We start from the raw sequence: 14,935 nt of genomic DNA, 5'->3' as shown, positions 1-14,935 counted from the left end.
GTGTTTCATTTCATAATAATCGTGATTGGCATGTTAGTTTGGTTCATGCTTTTAGTTTTATGAGAAAACTCGCATTAATTTCAAGTTCAGAGTGCATGGCGAACGTACACAACGTGATTCGCATCGTTTCTATTCTGTCATTTACTCAGGATGAACATCGATGTTGCAAATCTGCAATAATCAATATTTCTTTGAGTAGTAGCCTTCGAAAAGCCAAAAATGTGATCGTCAAGGCGTGTACCTGGTTATTGGGCATGGTTTATTTTGAGACTACTTTAAAATGACTAATTTTCACTGGGTTTAAATTTCACTGATTTACCATTTCAGGCATATTCAGTGGGTTTTAAATTCACGGTTTCGTCATTTAGATAATGTGTTCTATGCTAAATTTTACATATTCACTGGGTTTTAATTTAGCGCATTTCTCCAGTCAGTGAAATAAGCTAAATTAAAACCCAATGAATAATTACCCCCTTTACAGTATCATGAAAGGCCTAGGGTTTGAACGATGAGACATGTTGGCGACCGAGAAAGGTGTTTAAATTCTTCCTCCACACTCAGTTTACCCACTGTCGCTATTAACCGTCGTTTATATTTCGGAAATTGCGAATCGCCAGTTTTTAAGGAAAACAATCATCGTTTTTTCGTTGCAATCAGTGCTACAGATCGCATTTTAACATTGCGGTAATTCACTTCCGCATTGCGCTAAAAAATCATCGTCAATAATCGGAAAATTTCATCATTATTTTGATTGGTTAATGAAAGACATGACCTGTTATGTCAAAGGAAGTTGTTCCAGGTCAAATCGTGCTGAAAAACCTCATGGTGGAAATTTGTTTTGCGTCGAGAATTTGCGTACGATCGAAAACATACCAAAACGAAGATAATGATAAATGCCTTCGTCCACTGTTTCCTCACAGACCGTACCCATTATTTCACCGTATATTCAGACGGTATGTAAATCGTATTGTAATAATGCGTGTGTTTTTTATGAACATGTTTGATTCTTCATTGTAAGTATCGTTCAAATCAATGACGCATTTTTTTTTCAAAAATAAGTATTATTTTCCCGAGCCCGGCGTGGTGAACGAATATTTGTTGGGGATAATTTTTCGTTGTTTGCAAGATGGTTACAGTGTTTAACCCCAAAACAAAATATTTTTTTCTGAGTTGGTCCTCGAGTACAAGCTCATCCCTTACTTTTCCTTTACGTGTTCATGCCTCCGGGCTTATGATCAGGGAAGTACGGTATACTGTGACGATTCAGATCAGTCTAGTGTGAGTGATGAGAGTATATCGTCGACGATGCCCCTTGTTCGGATGAAAGTTTCATTTCAAATTACACGGAAGTCTGTGAACAATCTGCTTGGTGTTCCTGTGACACTTGTCCCATGATTTGCCAGTGCAGCTTCGTGAATACATGGACGAAAATGTTTCCACCACCACCCTACGAACTCAAGATTGCATACTCCAGCATCCATACTTTGAATAATTTGCACGCCGCACAGTGCAGTACTGGAAACAGCATTTATTAGACAGTTAGACAAAAAACAAAACAAAATGCCTGTTTCGATCAATCACACATTCATGATGTTTGTATGTTGATATGCTTGTAAATAACATTAACGTAAAAGTCGAAACAACCTAGACTAGAAGTCAATTCACCAGTCCAGCCAGCTATGGCTCCCTAAGTTGCTTATATTTAATCAGATACTATTTCGTCATCATGCTTTGTTACCTTACCTGTTTATACCTCATGAGGGCGTTTTTTTATGGCAAGATGGCGCAAACGGAAGTCCTTCGCAGGTTTATGGTTTCTCATATTTAAATCATCATAACTCTGAAGATAATCATTTTTTTTATTTTTTTTTAAATTTATAATCAATATACATAACTTGATAAATACAAACACCAAAATAGGCTCTATTTAGTTTCCCTTTAAACATTACTACTCAGAAAATCATTAAAATACACAGATTATGACCCACAAATTAGATAATTAATATGTACGGATTACAACAAAAAACTAATGAAGTATGTCGATTATCCAACAGTACACATGAACCGCATTCCATTCCATTATTGAAGGTTATTCAAATACATCCGTTGAATGCTAGTGGAAAAATCACACTATCGCGTTACACAGCGTCTTCCGATAAGTGGTGATATAAATGTAATAGTCGCGTATAAATAAACCACCACAAAATAGTTAGGTAGCGCTTGACAAGTAATTTCCATTCAACGAACTACATGTCGTGGCTTTTTAATTTATTATTTTAGGCCAATAATTCTGGTCAGCTTACTGGTGAACCTTGGACAGTACCTTATGGCACGATTTGTATTTCTTCAAGACCATGGGAAAGTGTTTGCATTGGACAACAGGTAAAGTGTGCTTAGTCATGTGCGTTACTTTCTGTGACCAATCAAATAATAGGGAGATTTAAGTATCTTTCATTTCTGCTATGCTTTTTACAGTATCTTCCGCATGCAATATATAGTGAATTAAACATCGATTGAAAGTAAATGGTGCTATTCTGATGCCTTCTGTCGGCGTATTATCACTGATTCGGGGATACGAGATATTAGACATGTTGCTTTTACATTTGTACACCAGCACAAGCGCAAGAAATGCGCACATACAGTAAAAAAAGTTTGGAAATATTATGTGTGATCGTTCCGATGAGTATCTACCCATTCGCATATAACCTGCGTTGATTTTAGGCATAAAATTATGAAATATAAGATGTCACTATAACATGCATCCAGAGACATAATACCCCTGGCAGCTAATAAAATGAATGAAAACAAGTCGACTAACGTTATTTGAAAATCGTCACGCGAACAGCATGCATTGTCACATAGTAATCTCAAACTCAATGATTCGTGTTTCATTTCAGGCGTCTTTTCCATAACTTTACCTACTTTATGTTCTATTACAACGTGTTCCTTGGAATTGTATCGTGTTTGATAAGATTATTCAAATCGATTATAATCAGTGCATTCGTGATGTCACGTATTGATCAAAGTACGCTCCCTAGAAAATATGAAAGATTCGACCCAGGTAATGAAAAGTTACTTCCGCTACCAGTTTATATAATTGACAATCATTTCGTATTAATTTTCGTATTTCTCCGTGGTGTGTAAACAAAAGGAAAGAACAGAGAGCAAAAACATTGGTGATTTTATGTACCAAAAAAGTTTTAAAAAAATAGTGGGGATTAAATCCCGCTTCGATTAAGTTCGAATGACAACAATCAAAGTTGCATTTACTTATTACGTATTATAATTATGTTTAGGTTACAGAGCTTATGTTGGATTTTTACAATTAGAGAATGCTCATACCCATCCGATTCTGGTGACATTCTGCAACTTATTGATGAGTGCTGTCAATGAGAACTCTGCGAAATCGCCAACTAAACATTCTCAAATGCAATTGGTTGTTAATATGGAAAACGGCATTGAAGGTCAGAGCTGGTGTTAAATTACCAACTTTTCATGATATTGTAATGCTATATTTAATCATGGCAATTGCTGGACATCATTGGTTCATATTATTAGATGAAGGATTGCTTTGCGGCCATGTTGCTTCATCCCTATATTTATATAACTATTTTGATTTATTGACAGAAGCAGTTGACACTGGTAGTAATCGTATTGTATCAGTTTCTCGGCGTCGACAAGTTATACGCAATAGGTGGTTTGTAGCCTTGACCTTGGCTCGTAATCCTGGATTACAACTAAAACGCTACAAATGTGACCCGCAAGTAGAAATGGAGGGAATACCTGCTGTCATCGACGATGTTATAATGGCAGGATTGGGTCCGGTGATTACAGAGTCTTTCACCTGAGATAGTTTTACCTAAGATGGCACTGACCACTCTATTTCAAGTTGAGTACAATTAACGTTATAATCACAAAGGGTTTAACATTTTGAAAAAGAACGCTTTCAATTTTCATAGTTACTTAATTCATTTCAAAATAAAAATAATTGTTATGATTCACTGTACTATGAGATTGTCGTAGAGGTTTACATTCTCAAAGTGCATTTTAATTGTATTATACTTTATATATATATTATCTATAAATATTGATTTTCTGCTAAGCGCCATTGAAACGAAACAGCCTATTGGTTTTATGACTAACATCTGACCGATATTAGTGATGTCATGTGAGATAGCAAACAAGTAACAATAAGAATCAGGTGTGGTCAATCAATCGGAATTCTGAGTAAAATGTTTAAGGTGTTTAGGGTACCATGCATCGCGTGTAAATAAAATTATAACTATTATAACAGTAAAGATGCGACACATAATTATGTATTGCAGTTCGCAAACCTCCACAACTATCACTATTATTCGCCATAATATATTGAGGGTCTAATTTCAACACAGAGCACCAGTATTCGCATTGTCTCCAAGCTTCACATTAGTCAATACTAAATAATATGCGTTGATGGTCTACAGAATATTAATTATATGGTGTTTTGATGAGTTTAAATGGCGTGTGTTGTTTGATTATTTGTTGTAGATACAATTACAATTGACGTAAGTTGACGACATTCTTTGACTTACTAGTATATGCCGTCAGCAGATTTCATCTAAACGGTAGTTTAAAGCGGGTTATAGACCCTGTGAGAATCTAGCCAAGTATGACTGTTTGTGCAACTGTCCGTCATTGATAACTGTAATATGGACATAGAGATTCCGGGAAGTGACTTCCTTGGGTCGCGGTTGATATATACCACGTCAGTTTGACGATGATTGAATGAATCATATACTATTAGTTTCAACAAAAGTGTCAGTGATTGGTTCAATGAGTATTTATTATGCGATTGTAATCTTAGAGGGCGGTAGTTGTTTGCCAGCATAATGACGTACGTTATATTGTAGAAATGAAATAAAGCTGGGAGTGCGAGTGAAGCAATGTCATAAAATATATCGTCAATACACAGATACCTAAGACTAGAAATATATATATATTGAGTCAGTAAATAATTTATATAAGAACGTGAAATATAGATGGCTACAACTTGCCATGGTTATATATGAGAGTAATAACTGCTAATCTTTGATAACGAACAGTTTTTGTTTGGTATCTTTTGTCGGCATTTTCTGGGAAAAAAACTAATTTTTGTCCCAAACAGTCTCCGTTTATTAGTTTCTTTGTTATCGACAAAACTAGTTTATTAGAAACGGACTGTGTTCTAGGGCGAGGTTGTTCTCCCATAATCCCCCATCCTTTTAACTGAGCACTGGTACCCCGGAATAGAAGTAGCGATTTACAGATTGACGAGAAGTATGAAGTATGTGAGCTAAGTAGGTGATTTGTGATTGAATGCAGTATGTAGTACTATAATACTACATGATACATCCTTCTATACAAAATGAGTTACGTAACACGCGTACGGTATAACAACACACAATCCGCAATTAAGGACAATTAAGACAAGCAGTTTTCTTAGATGCTGAATTGTTCGAGTTACGGACATCGAGTTACGAACATCGAGTTACGAATAAAGCTCAAAAATTGAAACAAGCAAGCTTATTGCTAGTCAAAAAGAGCGAGTGCCAATATAAAGGTAAACAAAAGGTAAACAAAACAAAAATCACATGTTGCTCGTAAATCGAAGTTCGAGTTACTGAATGTGGACGTTCAACAAAAAACAATATGTATGTTCCCCGTAACTCGAAGTTTTGTTTGTAATAATGTGGGCGTGGTTTCATAAAAGGGTACGTAGTTTAAAAAATATGGGCGTAGTCATTTCTGTAACTCGACGTATTCGTAACTCGAGGTCCGTAACTCGTACAATTCAGCGTCTCCAGTTTTCTACTCGGTGTATGCGTTCATAAAATTAGTGTGGCAATTTTGTTACGTTAATTACTGTTTATTTGAATGTCAAATAATCTGTTCGTGCTTATATTATACACACGTATGACGATGCTCAGACAACTAATAATTATTAGTTGTCTGAGGACGATGTTTTTGAACGGTATTCGACCCGGTGATTTTACTATTTGACGAGTAGGAACATAGCTTCTGTAAATATGTTAAGCAAGTTTATCTGCAGTGAGTTTGCAAACACGATTACTAGCAACGGTTATTAACCATGTTTGTGACAACAGTGGCACGTCATTGGGTAGATAGCTGGTCGAGTGGCGTCGTCTTATATGATGATTTATAATACTTATTGCTTACACTGCTACAACTAACACAGATCTGAGATCCGCGACAGCTTCGAAATTGTTCGTAAATATTCTATCGTAACTTTAACGTTATTTATATGAACATGGCGAGATTACTAATATAGTGACTTACAATAGTCGCAATACACCATCTATACCCATTTCGTTGCGATTTCGCAATTTATTGAATATATACAGCCGTTAAATGAACGTCCAACTAGCATAATCTGAACCGACTACGCCATCCACTAGTCTGGATACCAGGATAATCGATGCATCTATATCAACCAATCAGATTCACGCAACGTCTTAGTGGCCAAGCCCCGCCCACTGCTACAACTAGCAAAGATCTGAGATCCGCGATAGCCTCGAACTTTTTCGTAAATATTCGATGGTAACTTCAACGTTACTTATGTGAACACGGCGAGATTTCTAATATAGTGACTCACATTTATCTTAATACCGTCTACACCCACATAGTTACGATTTTGCAGTTTATAAATTAAATACAGTTGCTATACATATTTCTCGTACTTATTCATTTATTAACCCCCTACTATGTTGGTTCATCCGCAGTTTAAATCATGTCTCCTCTTCGTTATACATCGATATCTCGGACTGTATGCTGTATGCTTATCTTAAGCACTTCCTTTTCCTATATTCGTTGTTAAACGAACTTACAACTAAACTAGCACAATCTGAGCCATTGTTATTATCGTTATGGGTACCTTGGCAACAGACACACATTTATACCAACCCCAACAAAGCCAACCTATCACACTTTGCTCAGAGACATGTCTATGATATCTAGGAGAATGCATATCAAATATTTAATGCGTAATAAACAATTTCAAAAACACCCTTTCAAAATAAAATCAACATGAAACCCACCAGACTCACATAACAGGAGACTCGAAAACTATATTAAGGCAACCAAAGTTGAGATATTCAAAATTACTACCAATTAACTCAAACAAAACATGAATTCTGTCGAAAGAGCAGCAATAAAAAGACTACATCATGATAACACAATTGTAATAAAACCATTCGACAAAGGTCGCGGCATTGCAATCATGAATACAACTGACTATATACGTGAAAGCCTTCGTCAACTAAACAACGAGCAATACTATACTATAATTAATGGTAACGATACCATGGTTACAACTAATTTGGTCCATGAACTTGTTACAAATATGTACAACCTGCGTTTAATCGATTACGACACGTATAATTATACAGACCCATTTAACTACAACGTTAGAACGCCCCGGTGATATTTACTGCCTAAAGTACACAAACCACCATCAGAAGGCAGTATATTGATCGGTTGACCAATAATCAGTGGTTGCGCTGGTCCGACGAAGAAAATATCAGAATTGATTGAATTTAATTCCAATCGTTAAAAGGCAACATACATACATCAGAGATACTACTGATTTTATTAACAAAATCGAAAAAATACAAATATCTGAAATAACGTCCCAGTAACCATGGATGTTGTATCAATGTATACTAATACTGTCCACGAAGAGCGATCCGAGCAACCACCAATGCAATGCAATCGAATTACAATCACAGTGATAGTCCTTTGAAATCGCTGCCTTTGGAATATATATTTAAACTTCTTGAAATCATTTTGAAAAGAAATACATTCGAGTTTAATAATGAATATTATACCCAAGCATGTGGAGTTAGCATAGGATCACCGTCTTCACCTGAGATTGCTGACATAACATTCCACCTACTGGGAAATCGAATTTTACTTACTACTTGGTGCTCGATATATTAAAACTTGGTATCGTTTTCGAGATGACATCTTCAAGTTATTCAAAAGTACTGTACCAGAATTACACAAATTTGTTAAAGAAGCTAATATGCTTCATAGCAAATACCGGCTCACATTTGAATACTCTCTAACACAAGTCATGTACTTTAACTTTGACCTATATAAAGGACAACGCTTCCATGATTTGAATATATTAGACGTGAAAACGCACACCAAGACAACGGAAACGTTTCAACATTTGAAACGTAATTCTTGTACGTCATCCTACATTAGTATTCAAATGATTTATTAAAAGCGAACCATCCGGTATGCTCGAACATGTAATAATCTAAACGATTTTACAAAAACGTGATCTATTTATTGAAAAATTACGTGAAAAAGATTACACAGATAGTGATATTGAAAGACACTCTTCAAATAATGAACATGATAATCGTATCTCACATTTACGTGAATCAATGCCTAATCAATGAAGGGCAAACTATATTCACAACTACAGAACATTCGACCCATGAATACTAGGGTCTTAACCCTATTAAACAATTGGGACATAATTCGCAATGAACCGTTACTCAGTAGCATTTTTCCAAATTTGATTAACAGACCTATGTAGATGTAATATTCCTGCAAATGAATAAAAAACAATATGCATTCATTTCGCATTAATATGGGAACACTAATTTCTATCTGGAAAGTACTATTTTTGGCTAAATTTAAACCCTGTAGTGCACTATTTTATTGTATTCTTCTGGTTGCCCAATGTCAAACCAATTGACCAGTATATTGATCATTACAAAATATTTTGGTGAATATTTTTGTTTTCAGACTTTATTAGCATTTGGCTGTTACAATACCTGTCATTGAAATGACATTAATTCCAATTAAGCTACGGTATATCATATGCCACACAATAAAGATACGATTACCACAGCAGTGCCAGTCCAACTAGAGGGTGTGTTCCTGGTCAAACTCCTGTGTTTTATATTATCTACCTATAAACACACTCAGTATATAGGAAAACCATGTCAACAGCATATCCCCACTTTTGAGTGTAATCTCTTACATGCTGTTGTTGTCATCGACATACTTTCTATACTTTCTATGTGACTGCGCACTGCTGGAACTACCTAACGTATTTTACTTAATCACGCTAGTTATTTCAAGCCGTACCTTTATTTGCGAGGCCATTCATTTTAAGAATGCTACAAACAGCTAGAAAAGGAGATGCTGAATTACGGAAAATATTTCCCTTTCACAAATGTTACATATGCTCCACTTTGCGCTGCTTACACCGAATATAATATTCCAAACGTTCCTGCGAACATTCAGTAATTATAATATTATTAACTATTGCATTAATGTTATTTTACGTCACTTTATTTAGTAAATTTGGTGTGTTTTATTGTATAATTGAAGTCATAATAATTAATTATTCGGGTTCCAATTATTTCAAAGTCATCATGTACTGTTTCAATTAATACTATTTTAATATATTATCTATATCGTTATAATGTTTTGGTTTTATTATTTCATATATACTATTTAACGTTTGAGTGTACTACATTTTGCTGAGAGCATAAACCTAATTTGTTAATTGTGTTACAAACCGGAAAACTAAATAGTCTCCTGCGAACCTAGCTGCAAATATCCCGCAACACTGAAAGTCAAACAAAAGCGCACAACCAGTATAAGACTAATAATACTAATTTAATAACCAATAAGACAATCCTAAACCATTAACAGGGGTAATATAAATTACAATTTACAGATATTCTGTTGGTCATATAGTCGTTGATGATGGAATTAGTCAGTGACATGTACATATATACAGAAGCTGCTATTGCTTGAATGCATAATCATTGCGATCGGTGTCAAATCGGACAAACATAGACATCTTTGGATTGACTAATGCATAATTAGCAAAATTATTTAATTCAAAAAAGTAGTATTGTGGACAGACGTACCAATGCGTTTGTAATTATTGATTCCAACTATTTTAGGACTCACGTTCACAAAGAGGAAATATTGTATTACAACGATTGAAGGGCCCCTGTCCATTACGACTAGTTGAAGGCCCAAGTAAGTCGGCCCGTTCGTTAATCTTTGTTTATAGATGAAGGTGAGTGTTTTCAATTTGTCATTTTTCTCACACTGATGTGAGTACTTTCGTAATTAATTGGGACTATGAATCAAAATGTATTTAAGGAATGTATGACTAAATTAATTCATGAATGAATCTATGAATAAACGAATAAAATTAACCCATGATTGTGTGAATTAATGAATGAATGCCTTTAATCTGTTGTCACTTGTTGTTGGGCTCGCCGTCGACTGATTGCGATTCAATAAAATAAAAATAGGATTTTGATTATAGCCATTCATTTCATCTTATTTTGTTTATTTTAATTTACTTTTTTTACTATTTTTATTTCGCCATTATTTTGCTTTATATAATTGTTTTTATTTTAACTAGATTATATTTATTATCTTTTTCTTTTATTATTTCCGTAAAACATGCTGTGAAATTGTTTTTAAAGGTTGTGGTAAACGTTTTGTCTGTTAATTGTCAGATATTGAATTTCTAAATTTATGTAAGTATAAAACTCATCTCTTGATTTCTTACAAAAACACATGTGATTTGTTTTACGGTTTCCAAGCACAATTGTACACAGTGACTGAATGCATGAACAAATCATTATTAAATAAAGTCATGCAATCATTTATTCCCAGTGCAACAAACAAGTAAATCTCACTCATTTACTTGCAGTGTGTTTGGATGATTCAGTTCCATTATATCTATTCATACAGTGTACATCCAGTTTATTGATACTTCTTTTAACATTTTTCAATTTATTCCTTCCAAACTATACTTAAAATTGATGTAATATATTTATTTTCAAGCTTGAATAACTGTTTACCTAGTTACAATAGTTTACTTGCATGTTAATAATAGATTCTTAATATTTGCACAAATGTATTTTTGAAGAATTTCGAGCTTTATTTTTATGTTTAGTTAAGTTTAATTTAGAAAACTAGTTATATTGTTACCAAAATCAATAAACGGATATAATTAATTACGGCGGCGACAAAAAGGCAACGTTAATGAGTTTCAGGCGACGATAACAACACACGCTAAGAACGCAAAGGCTCATGGGTAGACGCTTGTTTGTAAGCAATGACACGCTTTGGCAACATGACGCGTGCGCAGGTGACGACATCTCCTAACTCATATTTAGTCAGTACTACCGAGAACTTCCACAAACTGCTTATGTGTAAAGGAGTGTCACGCAGACAAGCGGGTGTCGGCGCATTGCAGCACTATAGGTAAGATTGAGTCTTGTAACACCGTTTACATGTTCGTAATTTCAGTGAAGTATAGAAAGTATGTCGATGACGACAACAGCATGTAAGAGATTAAACTCAAAGGTGGGAATATGCTGTCGGCATGGCTTTCCTATATACTGAGTGTGTTTATAGGTAGATAATATAAAACACTGGACTTTGACCTTGAACACAACCTTTAGTTGGACTGGCCCTGCCGTGGTAATCGTATCTTTATCGTGTGTCAGATGACATATCGTAGCTTAATTGGAATTAATGTCATTTCAATGACAGGTATTGTAACTGCCAAATGCTAATAAAGTCTCAAAACAAAACTATTCACCAAAATATTTTGTAATGATCAATATACTGGTCAATTGGTTTGACATTGGGTAACCAGAAGAATACAATAAAATATTGCACTACAGGGTTTACATTTAAAATAGTACTTTTCAGATAGAAATTAGTGTTCCCATATTAATGCGAAATGAATACATATTGTTTTTTATTCATTTGCAGGAATATTAAATCTACATAGGCCTGTTAATCAGTTAGCAAGTTATTGGTCAATATTGCACTTAGCTTTGAATAAGCCATGAAGTGAGTATATTTGTAAAGCGTGAATCTGATTGGCTGTCATGGTTGTGAGTATACTAATTATTAGTGTCCGTCATGCCGTGTGCTGTTGTTTACAAAATATATTCATAGAATATTGAAGATACATATATGTATTTCTATTGAATATTGGCCTTTTATTTCAGTGACACGTCCTCACCGGAAGATGAATGTTTTGAGAACCTGGGTGAATTTATTTGTTGGTTTAGGCTAGTGACTGTAAGTACACATATGTGATTACGATACAAACAAAATGTATGCATTAGCCAAATTGCGTGGCTTATGTCGCAATATTCAGATTGAAAATTGTTGAAACATTTTAAATCATTGAACATCGAAACATCAGTAAACATATCGATCTGTTATGCTATTATTTGTTATTGAAGTAACTTCTTTTATTCAATATTATCTAAGACAATTTTTTAATAAACTATTATATTATTCATCACAGATTGGCGTAGTAGTTGGTTTAACATTCTTGCAACGAAGAAAGTTATTTTTGTTGGATAAATTAAATGGACGTCCTGGCATCATATAGTAAGTACTGTTTGAGCTCGTATTATATTGTTATATTTTTAGGCTTTTAACGTATTAATTGTCCACGTATTTTATCAACAGTCCTGTCAATTTACAAGATGACCGCAGGAATAGGTATTGTTATGCCGCTGCGTTTGGTACGGTGACTGGATCTCTTGTGTTGTTCTTTTCCTATAGCGTATTTGGCGAGGGTGACCCGTTTGGGATTGATGATAAGTCACCTGGCATTCAAAGTAAGAGAACATTTACGTCTCATATACTCATTATAGACAAAAAATCAATTGTTAGTATATTACTGTAGTCTAGTCATTCGTCGACAATCAATTGTCTTGCTGACAGCAAGGAACTTTAATATACCAGCTCAATGTATCCCCCCCACACACACACACACACTCTCTCCCTGTGTGTCACACAGACAAGCGGCTGTTAGGTCATCGACATTGTATTGACCCAAACACACACTTAGAAAAGTTTAATCTGACCAACCTTTCATTCCTTACAAGAAGAAAAATAATATTGTTGTCATGTTTGTACATTGTATCTAATATATATATAAATATATATATTCACTGATGTGCCATTTAAGGGGATTATTTAGTATGCGAATATAATGAACTAGCGTTGTTTAATTTCACTATTTTTTATGTTTTCATTTATAGTATTGTACGTCGTTCTTATTGCACTTATATACGGTTTCACGTACTATCTATTGTTTATTGCAATTACCATGGAAACCCTGGTTACTGTCGCTATTGGTACTGTCTATGCGTATACTTTCATGATTACAAGTATAGTTATTGTCTTTGCTTGTAGCACTAGTGCGGTAAGTATTTAATTATTCACACGTGTCATTGGCGATTACTCACATAATAAACGCTGAGGCTGAAATACTCATCTATGTTGCAGAACTGGTCGGAGGTATTAATACACCTGCCAATCACCATCTGTGCCGCTTTCTTATCTGTGCATTTCTCTATTGTGCTGGTGAAAATGATTGTAGCGAGAATAAGAACGGGGAAGTTTATCGACAATGTAAATGGGGTAGGTAAAAAATGATGATCCTAATTCGTTATCCTGTTAAATGCAGCTTTATGACTTATTCATTTATATATTCATATATTCCTTGCGCTGTTGTTTCCATGCTGTCATGTAACCCAGTTCTAACCAATCAAAGAATGTGTAACAAGAGTGAGATACGGTAAACATACATAATCTTCTGTACAGTAGCATATATTATCCATTCTCCTTCATTGCTTCTTGTTTAATAATTCGTTGGATATTATGTGTCATCGTTTATATGTATGTTGACCACATTCAATTGGCAACAACAAGCTTTGAATTTTGTTTTGACCATGGAGTTTTCACTTTGCACGAGGTTACGCATGATGCGTGGACAAGTGCCATCCACTGGCACCTGCTACCAGTGAAGATGTTAAACATAACATTTTATATTAAGTAACATTTCACTTAAACTACAGTATTGAGTTTAACCTCTTCAATTTTTAAATCAGTCGGCACGATCGGTAATAAATTATCTTTTTATAATATTAATTATTCCCTCTATCAAGCCATTGGAGATCGATAATTACAGCTTCCGTTATGTCAAACAGTTGTTGTATAGTAGTACTATTACACAAGAAGAAGCCAGGTTAGTAACTTCTGCACGGCAACTAGTGATTTTTAAAACTCATATTCTATATATCAAGATGGACCTCTATGAGTTGTAAATGTTGTTTCCACTATTGACGTTATTAATATTATTATTATTATTATTATTATTATTATTATTATTGAACATGAATATTTAAAATATAGTGTTGAGGATGATGTTGAAACAACTAACAAGAAGTGCTTGAAGCGATGTAAAGACTTACTTAGGATGTTGTATGTACCAAGAAAAGGTAAACAAACTTGTTTCCACTTATTGGCAAGTGGGACACTTTTGAGAGAAACCCGAATTACATTATAATGAATTAAACAGAAAGCATTTGTATTTGCAGGATTTAAATATTCCACACGACTCGTAACCACCATGGTGCTTTCTTTCATTCTCATCTACCAGGTGAGTTGAGCATATTGAAACATAGATGAAAGCAATTATTTTAGTGCAAGATCAACCACATTGATGTTGATGACCCCTTTTTTTAAAGAAGTATCACAGTTAATAATATCGTTTATAGGAATTGACTATGATAGTGTGTCATTGGTGCACATTGGAACACATGGTCACGCAACTAGAATCTATTTAGTTATTGTTAAATTGAGGATTACCTAATTTGCATGTTAATTTTAAACATTTTCAATTGTTACTCACATGCCTGATTAGTTTCTATGTATATTAATTACCTAATGTGAATACTAATTACCACATTTTTAGCTTTTCCGCCACAACCACTCATCAGACGTGAATGTATGCTCTGGTGTAAGCCATATATATGTTTAGTTTAGGGTTAAATTATGTACTTACTAATTACCTAATTTGCATAAATTA

This window comes from Saccoglossus kowalevskii, chromosome 13, assembly GCF_978046115.1.
Source record: "Saccoglossus kowalevskii chromosome 13, keSacKowa6.1, whole genome shotgun sequence".
Lineage (NCBI taxonomy): Eukaryota > Metazoa > Hemichordata > Enteropneusta > Harrimaniidae > Saccoglossus > Saccoglossus kowalevskii.
The sequence above is the reverse complement of the archived record's forward strand: the minus strand, read 5'-3'. Positions refer to the sequence as shown.